General features: G+C 33.9%; 1 long non-coding RNA gene across 1 annotated transcript; it reads right to left on the bottom strand.

Annotated features, from left to right (window-relative positions):
* Positions 1–7,488: 7,488 nt before the first annotated feature.
* Positions 7,489–10,078, bottom strand: LOC135734366 (uncharacterized). The gene is made up of 5 exons (XR_010527303.2): positions 9,635–10,078; positions 9,350–9,434; positions 8,673–8,948; positions 8,188–8,245; positions 7,489–8,066 (listed from the first exon to the last, which is right to left on the bottom strand). It is a non-coding gene; the product is annotated as an uncharacterized lncRNA (long non-coding RNA).
* Between the last annotated feature and the right edge of the window lie 674 nt (positions 10,079–10,752).

The raw sequence follows: 10,752 nt of genomic DNA, 5'->3' as shown, positions 1-10,752 counted from the left end.
CGTTCCTTTGTGGTAAAAATGCCCCAAGGAGACACCACTAGACGAAACCGAAGGCACCTGCAGATTATAAACCAAGAAAGAAACGACTCTCCAACTCAATTACCAAAAGTCTCCACCCCGCCGGGTAGCATGGCATCTGCCACTACTCCAACCCAAATTAACTCAGAGACTAGTAGCATAACATCGTCACCCAGAGTTTTGAGAACACGCTCTGGACGTGTTGTGAAACCCGCTGTCAAGTTGACTTACTAGTCAGAAGAAATTAGTTAATTAGTGATATTCACAAATAAGTACAGACCAGTTATGGTGAAGGAAATGGGGGATGGTCTGAGCAGAAAATGTTTGTTTATACATGCTAGTTCGGTTGTGTTTTCATTCATTCATTCATTCATTCATTTATTTATAAAGCACTATTAAAACAACAGGGTATGTTGACCAAGGTGCTGTACAATATACATAAAAAACAGGAGAAAAGAAAAGAAAAACAGCATGAGCCGAGATAATAAATTAGTAAAAAACTAAAAATCGATATCACCATATAGACACATAATCATAACATACAACGGGCAGCTCAACACACTTCCGGCTGAAAGGCAAGATGTAAAAAATGAGCCTTCAGTCGGCTTTTAAAAATTGTTATCGTACGTGATGCTCTAATATGCAAAGGCAAATTATTCCACCTCTTTGGAGCTGCCACTGCAAATGCCCGATCACCCTTTCGTTTGTACCTAGTTTTCTGGACAGCTAAAAGTTGTTGATCTGCAGACCTTAGGTTTCTGATCGGGCTATGTCTTACTATTAGCTCTGACAAATACGATGGGGCTGTCATATTCAAGGATTTAAAAACAAACATTAATAATTTATAGTCGATCCTGTACTGGACAGGCAACCAGCCTAGAGATAACAAAATTGGTGAGATATGGTCACGTTTGCAAGTTCCCGTCAGCAGCCTAGCGGCAGCGTTCTGGACTGCTTGCAAACGGTTTAATGCCTTTTGACAGACACCCACATATAAAGAATTGCAATAATCAAGCCTCGTTACAAGTGTTTTGTTAATGTCTACCTAAACAGTAAGTTTAAAATAATAATATTGATAAATAGAATAAGACATATAGTGTTTATTTGGTACAAGGGTTCCTTAAAAAAAAAAAAAAAAAAAGAATATGGAAAATATTGTGTTTTCATATGAAAAGGTAATTTCAGAGTATGTTTCCAAGAGACAGTTGTTTTGTTTAATACTGTATGAATCCCCAGATTAAAGAGGGGGAGATGTCACGTGAACTGGTTATGTTCTGTGATAGGATATACGTCATATACGCCTGCACGCAAATATACGCAGGTGACGTGGGAAGCAGATTCACGTGTAGAAGTTGTGTTAATAAAGTCAAGTAAAAGACGATTGCCTGTCTCCTTAAATAACTGAAGATAGCAACACTTCACACGCGCTTTGTTCCCCTGTTGCGTTTTCCCTTTCTCATCCAACTTTAATTATTTTTCATATGTGTTTAGTACATAAATGTTTACTTTACAGTTGCCTAAATATACTTTGTTTGTATAAATCAAATACTAAAATTATAACACACACGCACCACACACACAGCCATAGTAGGGTATTGTAGTGGTATTGTTTCTGTAGTTCTAATTACAGTAATGGATAAGTTGCCACATTTAATATGGTGGTGCTGTACACGGTCCAGCAGGCAATGCACAGTCTAGGTACTTGTCTAGGATTATGATAGCCTCCTTCACACATTAATTACGTTAAATTATGGATTTACCAGAATGAATTTAGGCCTACCAGTAAATTCACAAATACGCTATTCACACACGCAGTGACGTTCCTTTTTTTCACCAGTACAGACATCATCCACACATCAGTAACAAAATACCAACAAACTCTGAAAAAGCAATATTAGGTACCTACCTGTGGCCCGCGGCGAGCTTAGTGTTGTATTTGTAAACAATCCACATCATTCATATCCACGGTCCGTATTTTGTTGTTTTTACATATAGGCAAACGCTGATGGTCGCGAAGTTTCTATATTTAAAGGAATAGTCTACTCATTTTCAATATTAAAATTAGGGCTGTCAAAAGATTAATCGCGATTAATCACATCCAAAATAAAAGTTTGTGTTTACATAACATATGTGTGTGTACTGTGTGTAAATATTATGAATATATAAATAGACACACAATCATGTGTATATTTAAGAAAAAAAAATTATATTTCTATATAAAATATTTATATTTCTATATAATATAAATTATATAAATGTATATACAGTATATAAATGCAAATATTTGTTAAATATATACATGAATTTGTGTATATTTATATATACATAATATTTACACACAGTACACACACATATTTTATGTAAACATAAACTTTTATTTTGGATGCGATTAATCGCGATTAATCTTTTGACAGCCCTAATTAAAATATGTTATTACCTTAACTAAGAATTGTTGATACATCCCTCTATCATCTGTGTGCGTGCACGTAAGCGCTGGAGCGCGCTGCGACGCTTCCATAGCATTTAGCCTAGCCCCATTCATTCAATGGTACCATTTAGAGATAAAGTTAGAAGTGAACAAACACATCAACGTTTTTCCTAATTAAGACGAGAAGTTATACGAGCAAGTTTGGTGGTACAAAATAAAACGTAGCGCTTTTCTAAGCGGATTTAAAAGAGGAACTATATTTTATGGTGTAATAGCACTTTTGGGAGTACTTCGACTCGCCTGAAAAGTCCGCTCCCCTTCTCCCTCTCATAATGGGAGAGGGAGGGTGTTACTGCACCGAGTCGAAGTACTCCCATAAGTACTATTACGCCATAATATAACGACATATAAACTTACATAATGAAATAAACGATGTCATCAAAGGCAACATTTTATAAGACTTGATTACCTTATCCGTCAACGTCATTTCTCGTTCTCATCTGATTGATGGCCATCAGCGGTTCAGTTAAAGACTACAAATCCCATAATTCCACGCTGCTTCAGAGCCTCAGTAAACAACATCATTTGTTATCGTTTGATCTGGCACCATCTAGCGGCGCATAAATACAAATTGCATCTTTAATAAAATTAATCTCTTATGATGTTGTAAAAGAGAGTTTCAAAGCATAAGTGCAGGGATGGAACTACAGTAACAAAAGAAAAACGAATGCATATTTTGAGAGGATAGTTTTAAATGTTTATTTACAAGGTAATCAGTACTTCTCATACCCTGTGATAGTTTATTTGTTTTGACTTTGTATTCTCTTTCCACATATGATACTACTTTTTGATATTGTTTGTTCGTTTCTTACCTTTGTTTGAACAAAACTACAACTAAAACTACAACAAAACTAAACTATTACCTTAAGAAAATAAATGTTAATTTACTATTTTAGATTTGTATTCTCATGTTTCATTGTGCTTACAGGATATTTGATATTAAAATGTTATTTCACAAAATTAAAAATGGCGATTTTCTAAGCGGGTGATGTTATTGCACCAGAGGACTGCTGCAAATTAAAGGTGCATCCTGCAAAGTGGACTTCACAGGGTATTCCGCCATCTTAACTGAGATTCCAATCCGAAGAGAGCGAACATGTTCAGTTCAAAAGGCACTGCACACAGCACAGGGAATTAGAAAACATTGATACATCACTTCACAGGAAGTGGAGAGTGATAATTACCCAACTGTCATTGCGCACACCACATGATCACCAGTCAGAACGGTCAGACCGCCATGCCATTATATGACCATATGAAAAAAACATGCACATAGTTAACGGAATATAAATTTATTTTTATATTTACATGACAATTCTGTTAACAGTCAAGTAATTGCAGCAATGGTCTATTAGAGTGTATAATAAACATGCGTCTCTCGCCCGTCATTCACTTTCGTTCATGACGTTTGCAGGGTGTTCCAAATGAGCGGTGATTGTCAATGAAGTCCACTTCAACTGATATACCATGCTCAGGGAGTAGGAAACAGTGAACACTCCGTAGGGACCCTGTCGAATGTAACGCACCTCAAGGGTGGGTTGCACCAACAAGGATTAGGCCTAAATCTGGTTTAAATCAAACCTTGTTTAATAATTCTGTTGCATCAAACTTTAAACCTGTTTAAAAAGAATCAGGTTTTCATTTAACCCTTGTGTGGTGTTCGGGTCTGTGGGACCCGTTTTTAATGTTTACTAAAAGAAAAATTATGCAATTAATTGTTGTTTCAACCTCAGATTCATTGGCCTTGGCTCATTTTCTATAAAGAACATAAAAATAAACAACTTGATAATGACTGTACACTGTACACCCCCCCTACACATTTATATTACATATGTGGTGTTCGGGTCCACTGGACCCGGGGTTAATGAGAGTGTAAAAATTGAATGTGCTATGTAACTTTACTCAGTTTTTCTCCTATCTGGGACTCCTGTGAGTGCATGAGTGTGATTGTATATTTGTCTGTACATAGGTGATGGATGCATGTCAGAGTTTTGTCCTTCTGCACTTGCTGTAGTAGCGCAAGGATACAACATGTTATATGCCGTGCATGAACACTTGTCTGCCCCCCACTGTCCCAAACACTTTACCTTCTGTCTAACAGGAACCATTCTACATTTTCTCGTTATCTCCCTTACAAAAAATAAGAATGGTTGTATTATAGTAAAAGTGTAGTAATCATGGTAAATTGGTGTATTGATTACCATTTGTAAAACCATGGGTTTACCACAAAACCTATGTTGTGTGCACGCACATGTGTGTGTGTGTGTGTATGAGTGCGTGAGAGAGAGAAAGTAAATAGAGAAAGTAAAATTTTATATCCAAGCATTTTCATCATTTTAGGGTTGTAGCCAATAGCAACACATTGTACTGCAGTGTGTGTGGACATAAGATGGACAGGAAAACACAGTATGTCTATAAAATGTAAGAAATGCATATGCAACACAACTACACAGTAAAAATCTTCTTCTTATGTGTTGTGTAGGCTTGCATGAACAGTTTATGTGTTCAATGTGGATGATGTGTTATGATACCGCATCTTTTCAGATGGGGCTTGTGCTATGTAAACTCGCAACAATTTGTACAATTTCAAACTATGTTCAAAGAATTAATCATCAAAGTGATGAAAAACTTATTTGAGATGAAAAAGTGATAAATACTTATTTAAGATAAACATGTTTTTCCCCAATATCTGGGGGAGAATAGAATTTTCTTCTCTTATTTCATATTATCACAAAAACGATTAGCACTTTAATCTATAAATAGTCCTCTACTAGTGGTAAATGACAAATATTAACCATAAATTCTGTCTATATAACTTGCAATAAGGCTAAAGTAAACATCTGTAAACAGTTATACATAAGTTTGTATGACTGCATTGTTTTAAGATACGGATAATGCAGTGGGTCCACTAGACCCACAAACATTGTCTAAGTAACAGAAATATGAACACCACACGAGGGTTAAACTGCCATTTTGATCCAAGGTTAAATTTTACAATAAACAGATTATCTTCAATCCTAGATTATCTTCAATCCTGTTGCTCCATTACTTTAAACTGTTTTAAATCTCAGTGAGTGATTTAACTTTAAACTTGCATATGCAGAGGTTTAAATGTTATTTTTTACAATTTAATGTCTGGCTAAATGATTAGAGACACATACCGCAAGCGTGGTGGTGCTATTTAAAGATGCTTTCATTATAACATCTCAACAAAGTGAGTTTCGCAGCTCAAAAAGATTATTAACAGCACCAGTGACAGCTACCGATGCTCATATGTGCTTCTCCCCTATCAGATGAAGGGTTTAATACAGTTTAAAGTTTAATCTAAGATTTGCTAATCTGTGTTTACATTTAAGTGGTGCAACACAAATTAAAATTAAACTGAGATCAACAAACCCTAGATTAGCTCTAAACTCTGCTTAATTTAATCATTGTTGCTGCAACCTATCCTAAGTGTTCACCTGCCATACAATATAGCACTTTTTATCCACAAAAATCGCTACATTTTATTTTGTGTCATCATATTTACTCGTGTAGCTACTCATGTAACAGTCTTTAAATAGAGAGAAAATTGAAGTGTTTCATGACTTTTAAATTCATCCCTGATTGAATCCTAATGTATGACTGGGTCTCGGCTAAATTAATGTGCTGTACAAAGATTAAGTGCACACATTGAGAAAAGAGATGAATTAATTCATCTAAGTTGAGAAAAGATCTTGGTAAAATATTTGAAACACTTGTTTTCCTTTAAATACATTTTATTAACTGTTTATTTTTTACAGGTCTGCAAACTGATAGCAGCAGTTTCCTCCCTTGATACTTCAACCACTGTGAACGTTCAAGATACTGACACTGAAGTAAAGACCTGCCAGCTTGGAGACCTAACAGGGACAATTCAACTTTCCCTATGGGACCCTCACATTGACAGCGTTGAACTTGGAAGAACATACATTTTCACCAATCTTTCAACCAGAATGTTTAACTCAAAAACCAACCTTTAACTACCACTAGCTGCACCTCCATAACAGAACACCATTCTTCAATTCCATTGCCCACCACAACAGACGCAAACAATTACCAACCAGAAACACACACACTTACCCAACCTCTTGAAGGTGCAACAATCAACATTAATAAACAATGCCCCAAATGTCACACCCCACAAAAAAACTTTAACACAGCAGACTCTTTTCACAAGTGCCAGACGTGCAAAATAATGCGCCGAAAGACCAGTTACGTCACAAGATACAATGGCTACTTGGTCTTCTTAGTTGACAAAAATGAGCTAACACTAGCGATTACCAATTCGGTTTTTTCAAAATTTATAAAAACAAACCAGGCCTGCAGTTCCCTGGAATTACATGACATAGAACAGTTCTTACTGGAATCTGGTCCTCTTACAGTTGAGTACCCAGGTGAAAAAGAAATATATTTAAATAGTATTTTTTGGGACATACTTAATATATTTAAAAGCTACTATACTAAATGCATATTAAATGTATTATATTGAACCCACTTCAAATATATTAAATGCATTTCAAGATATATTTAAAGTCATAAAGTATATTCTATATATTGAAATTGTGTTAAATTGGAACAACTTCAAATATATTTAGTGCAATTTAAGTGTACTTCTTTAAAATTCATTTGAAATGCACTTCTCATACACTTAAAAATACAGTTAGAATACATTTAAAGCTTAATTTAACTGTGCTTTAAGAACACTTTAATAGTACTTCAGCATATAAGAAATATACTAGCATTACATTAATAGAAATGTATTAGCATTACACTACTATTTTATTATAAAGCTGTTTTTAATATTTAAAATGTTATATTAAAATCATTAAATATTAAGACACATACACATATTTTGAATACAGAACAATTTAATATACTTCATATTGTGTTGTGTACATTACAAAAATATCTATAAAGTAAATTAATCAAGCACAGAGACATACACAATCTCTTGACCAAAGAGAAACATATAAAACAAATATCAGAGAAATGCAATTACAGAGCTACTTCTATCAAATTGTACAACATTAACATTAAATGTATTAATGAAAAGTACACTATGAATATGCAATCACTAAATATTCATAAGCAATGATTATATAATAATCATAATGTAATTCTCTGCATAAAAAGTTACTGAAAAAAAAAAGTTTTAAGTGCAATTTAAAGACTGAGTGCACAATGTTTGAAAAACGCTTTGGAAAAGGAAATTGGGCCGACTACCAAAACACACTTGTAGCCAACCAGCAGTAAGGGGCGTGTCTACTAACTGACATCCTTGCCGGGGTTGCGTATGTGTGTGGTGGCTCTATCAAAAGAAGGTCCCGATTCTATTGGGGTAGAGGCATGTTTGTTTAGGTAATTTCAAATGTTAACATTGGCTTTCAAAAATAGTGCACTCCGCCTTTAACCAACTTAAGATAAACCTATAAAAAGCTGAACTAAAACACAAAACAGTTTAGATGTCACATGTTTAAGTGGAGGGTCACTTCTTGCAATTCAGACACCGTAGTAATTGAAGACTGCTTTATCACACGGTCTGTGAAAAGGAAACAAAATATACCAATTAACCAATAATGAATGAACATTTGGCTATCCATGTTTAAAATAAATTGGCATAGATATGCATGTATGGAAGTTTTGTTAACTTCTCAGTTTACCTTTTAAAGCTTTGACTGTGTCCTCATCAAGCGTGTCAGTTTTTTCTGTCAGAGCACTCTACAAGTGGGAATGAAGATAGGATTAGAACAGGCTCATGAAATAAAGCAACCTGTGTGTATTACAGGATATGTTTTACATTGATAATTGTGTTTTATTTGAACCTAGATCATTTTCCATTGTTTGTCTATTGTGGTCTTGCAAACTTAAGCTTCACCTCTGTTTAAGGACATTTAAGGAAATCAGAAATGATGCCAAACAGGGCTCCAGACTGCTATCAAATGGTGGCCACCAAAATTTGAGAGTGTGCCACTGAATTTTACATCCGGTCGCACATGTGCGACCAGCAAATTTGACCTTTATTTTGTGATATGACACTGAATTTGAAAAAGTACATTGTACTTTCTGAATCTATAATTAAAGTATTTATTAGTAATACAGTATAAATTAGTAGACATGTGAATATTTGGTTAGCATGTTGTTTTACCGTGTGTGCCCCTTAATTTTCTGGTTGCGCCCCTAAAATTTTCAGTTGGGGGCCACTGTGCTTCTAGTAAAAAAAGTTAGTCTGGTGCCCTGCCAAATGGTATATGCAAGGATGACTAGGCCAAGTCCCTTACAGCTTTACAATAAAAACAAACGGTTTTTACAAGAATAATTCAAAAGGACAGAAATTAGCCACCTGGAATGGATGTGTTGCAAACGTTTTTCTTCCGAATCACTCCACAATTGTCCCAATTCAAAAATGTCAATAGCAGTTGATCTGAAAAACAACAGGCAGGTAAATGATGATTAATGATTTGTTTTCGTTTTAAGAATTATTTACCCCGAGTACAATATATTTAAGACAATATAATATAATCAAACCCAGCCTCGGCAGTTTTACAATCTCTAATAAAAGTATCCCTTCTCACAATGTCATTTTTGTGTCCATATGTAATTAGAAATACATTTAAAAATAAACAAAAAGACAATAAGGTTGTCAAGATTGAACTGATATAATCATTAGTCATTGAACAATACTAGAGTTATAATAACCATATGGTCATATCATGGTATTTTCAGGTAAGACAGCTCAAACATTTATTTTAAACTAACGTTAGCGTTGCAATAGAAACATTAGAAAAACTTAAACGTGAAAACAAATAGCAACAACAAACTTACCACCAAGAATAAGTCTTTCTATGCGCTGTATCTTCATTTGTTCCTGTCTACTTGGGATCTGGTTGGTCATATTTATGTCGCTGTGCTAAAAAAAAAGAAAGGTTTTAATGATTACTGAAATGCTTAAGAGAAATGCCTAACGTTAGTCAGAAAATAAAGATGTTCAAATTACCACACGCAACACAGACATAACGTTACATAAAGAAGCTGGGTTAAATGTAATTTAATGTTTACTTATTTAATAGTTAACTTAATAAAGAAATGCGAAAATCTGTCATCACTTACCCTCGTGTTGTCTCGTTCATCTCCAAACAAAAAGCGAAATACTTTTTCCCTCGACGTCAGATCCACTAAAACTGCTCATATTTTAAATCGAGTTGTTTTATCTTAGTCCTCTGGTGAAGTACGATCGCAGATTAATTAAATAAATACGTTTAATGCAGAGTCGCCATCTAATTTAACAGTTTATACGTTTAACGCAAGCAACCACATGCACCTCGTGAACTGAACTCACTGAACAACTACAGCTTTCAAATAGCACCGTGACGTGTTACTATGACAACAACCAATCAGGTTTAGTCACGTGTGTCACGTGTGTTGTTTGAACATAAACACTAGCAAACGTAAGATTTTAAGCAAATCTTTGAAAAAATAGTTTATTATGCAATCGGAATGATATAATGTTGAAATGTTTGAGGAAAGTTCAATGTTAGCTTATTACAATTAATGAATCATGTTTTGAAAAAAGTATGTTTTATCCAAATATACTAAAACTTCACTAGAAGTACATTTATGTTAAGCATATTTCTTAAAAATGTAATTATGCATATATTTATTACCAGCATACTTTTAGTACACTTAATATAAATACATTAAAAATATTCTTAAGTTTAGAATATTTCTTAAAAATGTAATAAAGCATATATTTATTACCAATGTACTTCTAGTACACTTAATACAAATACATTAAAAATATTCTTAAGTTTAGCATATTTCTTTAAAATGTAATTAAGTATATATTTATTACCAATGTACTTCTAGTACACTTAATATAAATACATTAAAAATATTCTTAAGTTTAGCATATTTCTTAAAAATGTAATTAAGTATATATTTATTACCAGTGTACTTCTAGTATACTTTTAAAAAATATGTTTAAATGCAATTTAACGTATTTTTAATACACTTCAAATAAGTATGTTGTAAATACAAATGTATTATAAACATACTATTTGTATTTTAAGTATATTTTTAATACATTAAATACTACGTCTTTTTGACCTGGGTACACAAACGAGAACCAGATCACAAACATGAGTACACCAACCTGCAGACCTCAGCAAAACACTTCAAATGAAACACATGCCATTGATGACAAACTAAGTTCAGTACATGACATGTCA

The sequence above is a fragment of the Paramisgurnus dabryanus genome, chromosome 7 (assembly GCF_030506205.2).
Source record: "Paramisgurnus dabryanus chromosome 7, PD_genome_1.1, whole genome shotgun sequence".
Lineage (NCBI taxonomy): Eukaryota > Metazoa > Chordata > Actinopteri > Cypriniformes > Cobitidae > Paramisgurnus > Paramisgurnus dabryanus.
The sequence above is the reverse complement of the archived record's forward strand: the minus strand, read 5'-3'. Positions and strand labels throughout refer to the sequence as shown.